Raw genomic sequence first — 12,500 nt, 5'->3', positions numbered from 1 at the left:
TGAATTTTTCGAAAAAGTTGGCATGTCTGAATAGTGACATTAACAACGAACTTGGGGTTTGCTTAGTTAAGCCGTTTATTTCGCAATGTTTGCTTGTCACCTGCAAAGAGCCCACAACAAGAGTGTAAATGAAAGTGACAAAGGAGAATGAGGTGGAGAGGGGGGGGGGGGGGGGGGAGGAGTGGAGAAAATGTCCATATTGAGCGTGTGGGAGATTGGTGGGTGGAATGATGGTGGGTGGATGGATGGATGGGTGGGTGGGTGGGTGGATGGATGGATAAGTGAAATAGATGGATGGATGGTTTAAAAGTTTGATAGATGGTTGGATGGATTTATGGATGGATGGAAGCATGAATAGATGGAGTGAATGGATGGATGTGTGGATGGTTAAATAGATTGATGGATGGAAGGACCGATAGATGGATAGATGGTTGGATAGATTGGTTGATGGATAGATGAATAGGATAAATATATTGGTCGATGGATGGATGGATGATGTGTGGATAGTTTTATAGATTGGTAATGGACGGAAGGACCGATAGATGGATAGATGAGATGGATGGATGGATTGATGGATGGATGGATTGATGGATGGATGGATTGATGGATGGATGGATTGATGGATGGAAGCATGAATAGATGAAGTGAATGGATGGATGTGTGGATGGTTAAATAGATTGATGGATGGATGGATTGATATATAAGTAGATAGATGAAGTGGATTAATAGAGGGTTTTGTTGATGTTGTTGTTGTTGTTATTTAATTTGTTTGTTTGTTTGTTTTTGTTTGTTTTTTTGGGGTTTTTTTTGTTTTTTTTTTTTTTGTTTATTTCTTTCTCTTTTTTTTCCTTCTTCCTTTATAGCCAAAATGACGAGTAAATATTTATCGCATTTTTTTTCCGAAACAGATTATATTACACAAAAGTGAATGAGTTTGTGAGAACTGTCTGTATCTGTTTAGCTGAGAGTTGCCCGTGTATTATCCATTAAGTGCGCTATGTGGTCTTGTGGTGTGACACTCGCTTTTGGATCGGCAGGTCCTAGGTTCGAGCCTCGCTCGGCACATAGTTGAGTCCCTGGAAAAGCCTCTATATTCACATTCTCTCGCCTTATTCGGATGTAAAATAAGTAACTGCCGTTAACAGCGTTGTCTCTGTTCGAAAACAAGTTGTAATTTCGCCTAATAAGCGTCATGTTCCATCCTTACTGTTAACTGTTAAATGTTGCCGTTGACCAAGGACTCCATGTAAGGCGCTTTGAGCAAGTTTAGTGGACATTGCGCTGTATAAAAGCTCAATTTTTAATACAAAAGATGACGATGGAGAATATAAAATATCAATGCGACCATAACGAACAGTTACTTACTACTACTACTACTACTACTACTACTACTACTACTACTACTACTACTACTACTACTACTACTACTACTACTACTACTACTATACTACTACTACTACTACTACTACTACTACTACTACTACTACTACTACTACTACTACTACTACTACGACTACTTACTACTACTACTACTACTACTACTACTACTACTACTACTACTACTTACTACTACTACACTACTTACTACTACTACTACTACTACTACTACTACTACTACTACTACTACTACTACTACTACTACTACTACTACGACTACTTCTACTACTACTAATACTACTACTACGACTACTTCTACTACTACTAATACTACTACTACTACTACTACTACTACTACTACTACTACTACTACTACTACTACTATTGTTTTTTTTTCAAAAAAGTAAAAACTTAAAACAACCAAACTAGAGCCTATTATTCTATCGTTTTACTTACATTGAAAGCGGCGCCTCGAATATCACATTGTAAATAATAAATGATAAAAACTCCAACCCCCACCACTATAGGTATGAACAGTTATTAGTCCCCCATCTGAAAACAGCCATCTGTGATGAAACCAACGTGAAATGAAACACAAAACCGCTGTTAAAACCCGAAAAAACCCTATCCGCCAACGCAAACCGTCCTATTTAGTACTAGACGACCTACCCCGACCCCTCCCCCGACCCCTCCCAACCCCCCACCTGCCTCCCCAACGAAAACGAAAAGAACGGGGTGACCTGCAAAAAAAATACAATTCAGTTCCAACACCGCCTGCTCCGCCCACCTCCAACTGCTGTTATAAAAGACGAATTGATAACTTGTTTACCAGGGGATTCCGTCGATCTCAATAACAAGGGTGGCGTGACTCACGCATTGAAAATGCGGTGGCTTCCCCCGACCGCCTTCTTGTGATGAGTCATAACCAGGGTAACGAGGATTTCTTGGCATCGTGAGCATCAAAACAACTTGTGATCGATCATTCTGATGCTATTCGCATATTGGAGTGCCAACTTATGAAAATAATAACGAGGAATCATCACCCTCCACATTCAAATTTACTACTTCCACTACTATTACTACTACTTTTACTTCTACCCCTTCTACTACTACTACTTCTTCTTCTTCTTCTTCTTCTTCTTCTTCTTCTTCTACTACTATACTACTACTACTACTACTACTACTACTTACTACTACTACTACTACTACTACTACTACTACTACTACTACTACTACTACTACTACTCCTATTACTACTACTACTACTACTACTACTACTACTACTATTACTATTACTACTACTACTACTACTACTACTACTACTACTACTACTTCTACTACTACTACTACTACTACTACTACTACTACTACTACTACTACTACTACTACTACTACTACTACTACTACTACTACGACTACTACTATTACTACTACCAGCACCACCATCACTACCACCACCACCACTACTACTACTACTTCTACTACTACTACTACTACTACTACTACTACTACTACTACTACTACTACTACTACTACTACTACTATACACTACTACTACTACTACTACTACTACTACTACTACTACTACTACTACTACTACTACCACTACTACTATTACTACTACTAAATACTGTTACTATTACTTCTACACTTCATTGATCTTCTCGGAAGTCCCATGTTTGAGAATTTTTAGCAAGAGGAGGGTCGATATTTTAAGAAAGATTTTTCTGGCCAAGATTTGAAATACGTGCTTTCCAGACTTATACAAATTTAATATTAGTAGAGCGGCCCAGTGTCTTAGTTACTATCCAAAACTAGTGAGCCTTTGACCGACCACGCATACTATCACTCAATAGGGAAGAAAGTCGTGACATCACACATCTACTCTTCTGGTTCCTAAATCCTTGGGAGTGTGCATGTAACCATTCATCCGGAGTACTAATAATGAATAGGTTACATTTATAAAGGTGACAACTATTTCAGAAGCAGGATGTATGGGCAGATTCATAGTTAGCATCACGAGTCGTAAAAGAGAGAGGATGGATGATCTTCCATTGGCGGCCAGCATATTATATTTAGACTAGAAAAAAATAATTTTTAGCTTTTCTTATATAGCGCCATCTCCACTAACGTGCTAAAAGCGCTTTACAAGGGGTCCATGGCCAACAGCAACACTTAACATGTAGGACGGGACATGACGCCTGATAGGCCATGTACTCATTTTACTCCTGAGTACCGTGAGATAATGTGAGTAAAGAGACTTTTCCAAGGACTCATCTATGCGCCGAGCGAGGCTCGAACCCAGGACCTTCCGATCCCAAAGCGAGTGTCATACCACAAGAGATGAAGTGAGTAGAAAAGTGCCAGACGACAATAGAGAATAAAAGTTTTTTCGCGGCGGTGATGGGGTTTGAACCTGCGACCTTATTGGTACGACAACTCCGGCTGGCCGGTGAGAAAGACCACGTAGCCGCCATCACTCTGAAACCAGAAGATCATTTACACAAGGCATGTATCCAGTCCTCCGGAAGAGTGTTTTTACACTTCCAATGAAATAGGAACCAGTATATTAGTGACATCGCAATTTTCTTCCCTGTTGTTAGATTATTGTCCTATAGATAGTATGCGCTTGGCTCAGGAGCTCACAGCATTGCCATCCGGAAGTATAACGGACCAACACACAAAACTTTGTGTAACCATGATCGTTTATAGTCTGGTTAATACAGTTTAGTGAGTATTACTCAAAAACGCGGATGGCTAAAAACAATAACAAAGACCCGAGTGACGTCAACTTCTATCTATACAGGGCGTGGCCGAGGCGATGGATTCAATGGCTTTCAGAATCGTGCAGTTGGCAGCATGTTTTGTTTGTTATGTAAAATCAAGGGGATGCTGTGGGGAAAACCCAGACAGATCGATAGGCTAGCGAGGGTGGAGCAATAATAATAATAATAGCATAACAGATGTTTTGTTTTTTTACCTATGTCACGCTGATGCCGCTGAAAAGAGTTTGAACAAACAAATAATCTATAAAAAGATGATGATATTTTATGTACACATAGAATCGTGGCCAATGGCTGTTGTGTGTTATTTTTAGAGTTGTGTTGCGATTGACTATTTTAGTACTAGGCGTGATGTTTTTCTGTTTCCTGTCCTTAAAATAATATGTATATGTAATTTCAAACCTACTCCTTGAATAAAAAAAAAAAAGAAGAACCCCCCCCCCCCCCAAAAAAAAAAAAAAACAAACAAACAAACAAAAAAGATTGGAGGGTAAAAGATTGTTCCAAACAGCCCATCTTAATTTTTGTTGTTGCTTTGTTTTGTTTTATGTTCGTTTATTTGTTTATTGTTGAGCTGACGAAGAGTTTGTACCCGAAACGTCCATTGTCTGTATTGTTCCCATCCGAAGCCTCTCCATTTGTACTCTTTCGTTAGTATTGTCACGACCAACATAAGTGCCTGCTCCACTCACTTTTCTGAATTAAAAATTCACCCCATACACCGGAGCATACTCAATGTCTCAATCGTTTCTATGTTATATGTTTGTGATGAGAATATTGGCTATTAAGCTTAACTGCTGGTCAAAATTACTTCGCGATGGTGGCGAACGAATCGGCGATCTCAAGAAGTGGGTGAGAGAGGGATCTAGTAATGACTTTGGGTTTGCAACGAATATTTTTGTGTTCGTGGATAGCTCACACGGTAGAGCCACGCTCTCACCTGCCAGGCGGAGTTGTCGTAACAATAAGGTCGCAGGTTCAAACCCCACCACCGCCGCGAAAAAAAATTTTATTCTCTATTGTCTTCTGGCACTTTTCTACTCACTTCATATCTTGTTATTGTCACGACCCTAGGCTTCAGGCAACCACTACCGTTCTCTACTTACTGATAAGTTACAGACGTTTGCCCGCCCACCCACCTCCTTCCTCTCTCTCTATCTGTCTGTCTATCTATCTATCTATCTGTCTATCTGTCTATCTATCTGTCTATCTATCTATCTATCTATCTATCTATCTATCTATCTATCTATCTATCTATCTATCTATCTATCTATGTCGATATCTATCTATCTATCTATCTATCTATCTATCTATCTGTCTATCTATCTATTTATCTATCTATCTATCTATCTATGTCTATCTATCTATCTATCTATCTATCTATGTCTATCTATCTATCTATCTATCTATCTATCTATCTATCTATCTATCTATCTATCTATTTATTTATCTATCTATTTATTTATCTATATATATATATATATATATATCAATCTCTCTCTCTCTCTCTCTCTCTCTCTCTCTCTCTCTCTCTCTCTCTATTTCGATATCTATCTCTCTATCTATTTCGATATCTACCTATCTATCTATTTTGATATCTATCTATCTATCTATCTATCTATCTATCTATCTATCTATCTATCGATCGATCGATCTATCTGTCTATCTATCTATCTATCTATCTATCTATCATCTATTTCAAAATCTATCTATCTATCTATCTATCTATCTATCTATCTATCTGTCTGTCTATCTATCTATCTATCTATCTATCTATCTATCTATCTATTTATTTATCTATATATATATATATATATATCTCAATCTCTCTCTCTCTCTCTCTCTCTCTCTCTCTCTCTCTCTCTCTTTCTATCTATCTATTTATCTCTGTCTCCCCCTCTATCCATTTATCTATCTCTATGTCTATCTATCTATCTATCTATCTATCTATCTATCTATCTATCTATCTATCTATCTATCTATTTATATATATATATATATATATATATATATATATAAATATATATAATATATATATATATATATATATATATATATATATATATATATATATATATATACAGAGACGCCAACTTTAAATTTGGCTCACAGGAGTTTCAGCCACCACTCGTAGGAATTTCAATGCCGAAAGAGGAATTTCAGTGCACACAAAAAAAGGAATTCGAATGGTATTTAGCATTGTGTTTACATATTGTATAGTTCTAAATAGATAACTGATTAGAATTATATTATGATACATAAACACATTGCAAATTACAATCCCGCAAAGTTTTCTTATTTCAAATGAAGTAAAGCGTCAAAACCTAATGGTAGAGATTGTAGTACTGGTGGTAGTGAGGATGATGTGGTGTTGGTGGTTGTAGTAATAGTGGTAGAGATGATGAAGATGTGATAGTGGTTGATGTAGATGTAGTGGTAGTGATGATGATATGGTGGTGGCGGTTGTAGTAGTGGTGGTAGTGATGTTGATGTGATGGTGATGGTGGTTGTAGTACAAATGGTAGTGGTGATGATGATGTGGTGGTGGTGGTTGTGGTAGTAGTAGTGGTGGTAGTGATGAAGATGACGTGGTGGTGGTACTTGTGTCACAGTAAAGATTGTTCACAATTATCTTATTAAATTTTATTTTATTAAGAACTGAATTCATCTCACTCCAGTTATATTTCGGTAGGCTTAGATAAACTTTACCTTCTAATATTAGATCGTCTTTCCTTTTATAGCCTTCCCTCGAATTAATTTCTAATTAGTGAATACTTTTCGTTCGACATTCTGTCACGTAGCCACTTATTATAAAAGCTGATAGGTCTAACATTTGACACTCACTTTCTCTCCACAATCTATGCCGGACGGCCAGTCACTCTATTCCTATATATATATACTGGAAGATTTTTATCTTTTGGGACTTTGTAGATATTATATCTACACCATTAAGACGCCGGAGCTTTTAACTTTGATTGTATAATCTTCAAGGATCAAACCCAAGCCCGCTGTACTACACTATAACCCCTTACCAATTGCCTGGAAGTGGAATTTTACGAGTCCAATCCTGTTATCAGAGGAATAGATCATCCAAGCCCATCAACTGCCTGGAAACGTAAACTTATGAACCTGATATATTATCATAAGTTACGTAAAGTATTCATATCTCTATTTGTAACTACCACGATCACTGTTTATCTCTTTTAATTAAATTTCATCATTATTTTATTTCATTGTAAACAAATCGTTAATTGTTTTTCATTTATAGTAACTAGTAAATTCTGGGGCCTCATTCTACATATATCTTTATGCATAGTCGAGTAGCTCTTTACTCACTTGAGACCATGACATTTTGGAGGGGACACATATAAAGAATTGAATTTATTTAGTTACTTATATCTATTTCATCTAACTTTAAAGTTTAAATTGTAAAACTCTTAATTGCCTCACTTGATCATATTTTAATTGAACTCCCTATTTACAGGATTAATTTTTTTTTCTTTTTCATTTCTTCATTTAAATGGAATAGCAATTTATCCATTCATTCTTTCATTCAAATTGAATAGCATTTTATTGATTCATTCCTTCATTCATTTATTCATTTATAAATTATTCATTCATTCATTGTTCATTCATTTATTCATTCATTCATTCATTCATTCATCCATTCATTCGTTTATTCACTCATTTATCCAATCATTCATACATTTATTCCTCCCTTCATTCTTTCATTCATACATTATCCATTCATTCATTCATCTATTCACTCAGTTTTTCATTCATTCATTCATTCCTTGTCCACTTTGTTATTATATCACTCATTTCATTTTGTTGTTTGCCTCATTCATGAATTGTTTTCAATATGTTTACATTCCATAACGATTCATTCACCTATCATCCAATCACTCAGTGTTGTGAACACATTTTGTAACTGTTGTAAATCTTACGATATTTTATTGTTTTGTATTTCAGACATCACTGTTAAACACTCTTCAATGCCTAATTACAATTGTTGAACAACCATTGAACAAGAGAGAGGTCCCAGCCACGAACTGAGTTGGTAAATATATCCTTCATTATTCTCTTTTACATGAGTTGGGCATCACATAGTAACTATAGACATCGTGATTTGTTTTGCATAGTGATTTGTTTTAAATGCATTTTTGGCATACTACTGTTACCGAAAACCACTTATATATTATGTTCTGAAAAGTGAGTCTTTAAAAACTAAATAATAATAAAAGGAGTCTACTAGCCGTCGTGTTATATTTAGTGATAGATAACTTGGGATTATTTTGGCATCCTATTATTGTTATCACACTCTAGTATATTAGCGTCATTGCGAATAATTGTACACAAACTAACGACGAGTCACACACATTGGTGATACATTTTTCGTAGTAACATAGTTTAGAGTACACGCGATTGACACATTGTTATTGACACAAGTCATAATAACTCCGCATTGTATTGACACATTGCTTTATAAGATATAACGATAAAAGGCATCAAATTCAACATACATAATAAGTTGAAATAAGAGAGAGAGATTTCTAAAAATAGAACAGTTCATTCCAGTAAGTGTAAATAAATAAAACAGTCAGTAACAGTATCCTGTCAATATAATATATATAAAACATCGTAACTAATTTATTACAACATGGAAGCATATAAAAGATACTTAAGTCTCGCAAAGGACTTAGAAATACCCCAGGAAAGAATATTTTCATGGTGCGAAGAGAAAGTAAAAGAAGAAAAAGAACATGAAGAAAGAATTCGTAGAGAAGAAAATGAAGAAAGAATTCGTAGAGAAGAAAATGAAGAAAGAATTCGTAGAGAAGAAAATGAAGAAAGAATTCGTAGAGAAGAAAATGAAGAAAGAATTCGTAGAGAAGAAAATGAAGAAAGAATTCGTAGAGAAGAAAAAGAACACGAAGAAAGAATACGTAGAGAAGAACGAGAAGAAAGAGTCCAAGAAAGGGAACTAAAAAGACAAATAGCATTAGCAGAAGAAGAAACCAAAAGGACCCAAATGATGCTGGAAATTGAAAAAACAAAAACCGGTCATGAAAAAAAACATAATAATAGTGATGAATTTTTCGTGAAACTTCCACGCATGCCAACATACGATGAACGATCAGACTGTTTAGAATCCTTCTTACACCGATTCGAAGTTCAGGCTAAAGGTTATCGTTGGCCAGAAAGCAAATGGGCCACAGCCTTGATTAACTGCTTATCTGGAGAACCGCTAAAAGTTTTCTATACCTTAACAACTGAAGATGCAGATGATTATGGTAAAATTAAAGACGCTCTACTAAAAAGATTTAGATTAACGGAAGATGGTTACCAGGAAAGGTTTCACACTGCAAAACCGGAAAGTGGAGAAGACTTTAATACATTCGTGAACCGAATTACTCAATTTCTAAATCGGTGGCTTGAGTTGGCAAACGTAAAACAAGACGACTTTGCAGGCCTTTACTATCTCACGCTGAAGAATCGAATCTATCAAGCTTGCAACCCAGATTTAGTCGCATTCTTTAAAGAGAGAAAGCCAGAAAACTTGGACAAATTAAAAATCTACGCAGAAAACTTTAACAGCGCACATCCATTGACACCCCTTAGCAGAACATTGAAGGAACCATACTACGCTGCCGCTGCTCAGAGTCCAGGTACACCTAAAGTTCAGTACTCAAATAGAACGAGCCGATCAATCACTCGGAACACGCAAGTGAAACAGGAGGATCATAGTAACAAACCATGGAACAAACAGTTCAATAGAGACCATAGCCGACCCTATCAAAACAAAACAAGAAATAGCACTGACAATAATACTGAGTATAAGAAAACCAACAAACCTATAATTAAATGTCAATATTGTGGAATGAAAGGCCACACAGCAGACAAATGTTACAAAATCGTGGGATATCCAAAAGAAACTGCAAATGCATCACTCCAAACAAGTGTAAACAATCAGACACGAGTAATGTCAGGAGAAAATATAAATGTGTATTGCGTGAAAGGTATGTCACTTTTAACACAAACTCACAAATCAGGATCGCTATTTTTTTGTGAAGGCAAAGCTAATGGAACTGATTGCAAAATATTGAGAGACACAGGATGCAGTACAGTAGGAATAAAAGCATCTTTGATCAATGACGAAGACAAAACTGGAAAAACGGTACAATGCATCACATTCAGTGGCACAGTCGAAACCTTTGAAACAGCTAATGTGTACATAGAAACCCCATACTATACAGGAATAGTGGAATGCTGTATACTTCCCAACCCCGTCGCTGATGTTATTGTTGGCAATATAAAAGGTCTTAAAGACAACCCAACAGATGTAAAAGAATGGTCATTAACCCAAGAAACAGCTTGTCTAGCAGAAACAAGAAAGATGACTAAGACAACAGAGAAGCCAATGACTATTTCTCTTGAACCACAACAATTTGACAGGAACACGTTCATTGAAGAACAGAAAAAGGACCCGACTTTAACTTCATATTTCAATATCGCAAACAAAGGGACGAAATCAAAAGTTGAATACATCATTGAAAAAGATATTCTGTTCAGGTTACATAGGAAAAGAAACAAAATAGCTAAACAACTGGTCACGCCGAGTATTTACAGAAACAAAATCCTTGGAATAGCGCACGATTCAATAACTTCTGGACATCTTGGGAGCTCTTCCACATTGAAGAGAATATCCGAGAATTTCACATGGCCTGGAATTACTAAAGACGTCCGAGAATATGTGAAATCTTGTGACACATGCCAAAGAAGAGTCGCAAAAGGCAGAATACCGAGATTGCCATTAGAGACAACCCCAGTTATTGAAAAAGTTTTTCAAAAAGTTGCAATTGACATTATAGGCCCTTTAACAAAATCAGATAGAAACCATACACACATACTAACACTAGTCGATTACGCAACCAGGTGGCCAGAAGCGATAGCATTGAAATCAACTACATCGGATCACATAGCTGAAGCATTGATGACAATTTTTACTAGAATAGGCATACCAAATGAGATACTGTCGGACAATGGACCCCAATTTACATCACATATGATGCATGAAACCATGAAACTCATGGGAATCCAACACTCATTCACAACTCCCTACCACCCCCAAGCAAATGGTCTTTGTGAAAGATTTAATGGCACTCTAAAGAATATGTTAAGAAAAGTGTCAGCAGAAAAACCAGATGATTGGGACAGATACTTACCAGCAATCCTATTTGCATATAGAGAAATACCCCAAGAATCTACAGGCTACTCCCCATTTGAGTTGATGTATGGACGATCACCTCGCGGCCCGATCAATATAGTAGCCGACATTTGTAAAGGGAATGAGGAGGACAATAACGAAATTATGTTTGCTTACGAATATGTAAGAAACCTGAAAGACAGAATAGAGGATACATGTAAGCTAGCACAGGAATCCGTCACTAAAAAAGCAGAGAAATACAAGGAATACTCCGATAGAAAAAGCAAGTCAAGAAAATTTGAGATTGGTGACAAAGTACTAATACTCTTACCCGATGACTCGAGTAAACTTTTAGCTACATGGAAAGGACCATTCAATGTATTAGCAGTACGATCTAATGTTAATTACGAGATTAAAATCAACAACACAACAAAGACATTCCATGCAAATATGCTAAAAAAATATTTTGATAGAGACACAGTGTCGCAACCTATGTTTACTAATATCGAAGCTTCAAATGCAGGATTGATCATACCGTTGGTCATGGGACACAGACACCCGAGACAGAAAAACAAACAAAAATCGCACAATTGCAACCACCTAAGACAAAAAAAGAAGTACGCAAAGTACTTGGGCTCCTAAATTTTTACAGGAAATACATTTACAACTTCGCGCACATCGCGACACCGCTAACAAATCTGACAAAGAATGGGTCACCGAACAAAATTGTTTGGACAGAAGCGTGTCAGAATAGCTTTAACCAATTAAAGGCATTACTCTGTTCAGAACCAATTCTTAAATTACCCGACATGTCAAAAGAATTTGTTGTAAGAACTGACGCGTCTGATAAGGGCATCGCAGGTGTACTATTACAGGAACATGAGGGAACTCTAATGCCTTGCTTATATGCAAGCAGAAAATTATTGGACAGAGAATCACGATACTCTGTAATAGAGCGTGAAGGACTGGCCATCGTCTTTGCTTTAAAGACATTCAGCAGATATCTACTGCTAAAAGAGTTTGTGGTCGAAACGGACCATAAACCACTCACGTACATAAGAAATAACAAAATGAATAATAGTAGAGTACTAAGGTGGAGTCTATTTTTGCAAAATTACACTTTCAGTATCTCT

The 12,500-nt window shown here is 36.5% G+C and overlaps 1 protein-coding gene across 1 annotated transcript in view; it reads right to left on the bottom strand.

Annotated features, from left to right (window-relative positions):
* LOC144956991 (uncharacterized) overlaps positions 1–1,964 on the bottom strand; it is a 19,092-nt gene extending 17,128 nt beyond the window's left edge. The window contains exon 1 of the mRNA XM_078887889.1: positions 1,834–1,964. The gene's annotated coding sequence lies outside the window, so the exon portion shown is untranslated. The remainder of the gene's footprint in view (positions 1–1,833) is intronic.
* Positions 1,965–12,500: the final 10,536 nt, after the last annotated feature.

The sequence above is a fragment of the Berghia stephanieae genome, chromosome 11 (assembly GCF_034508935.2).
Source record: "Berghia stephanieae isolate SIO BIC M18660-M18661 chromosome 11, UCSD_Bste_1.3, whole genome shotgun sequence".
NCBI classification, from domain to species: domain Eukaryota; kingdom Metazoa; phylum Mollusca; class Gastropoda; order Nudibranchia; family Aeolidiidae; genus Berghia; species Berghia stephanieae.
This window is presented reverse-complemented; position numbering and strand designations above follow the sequence as displayed.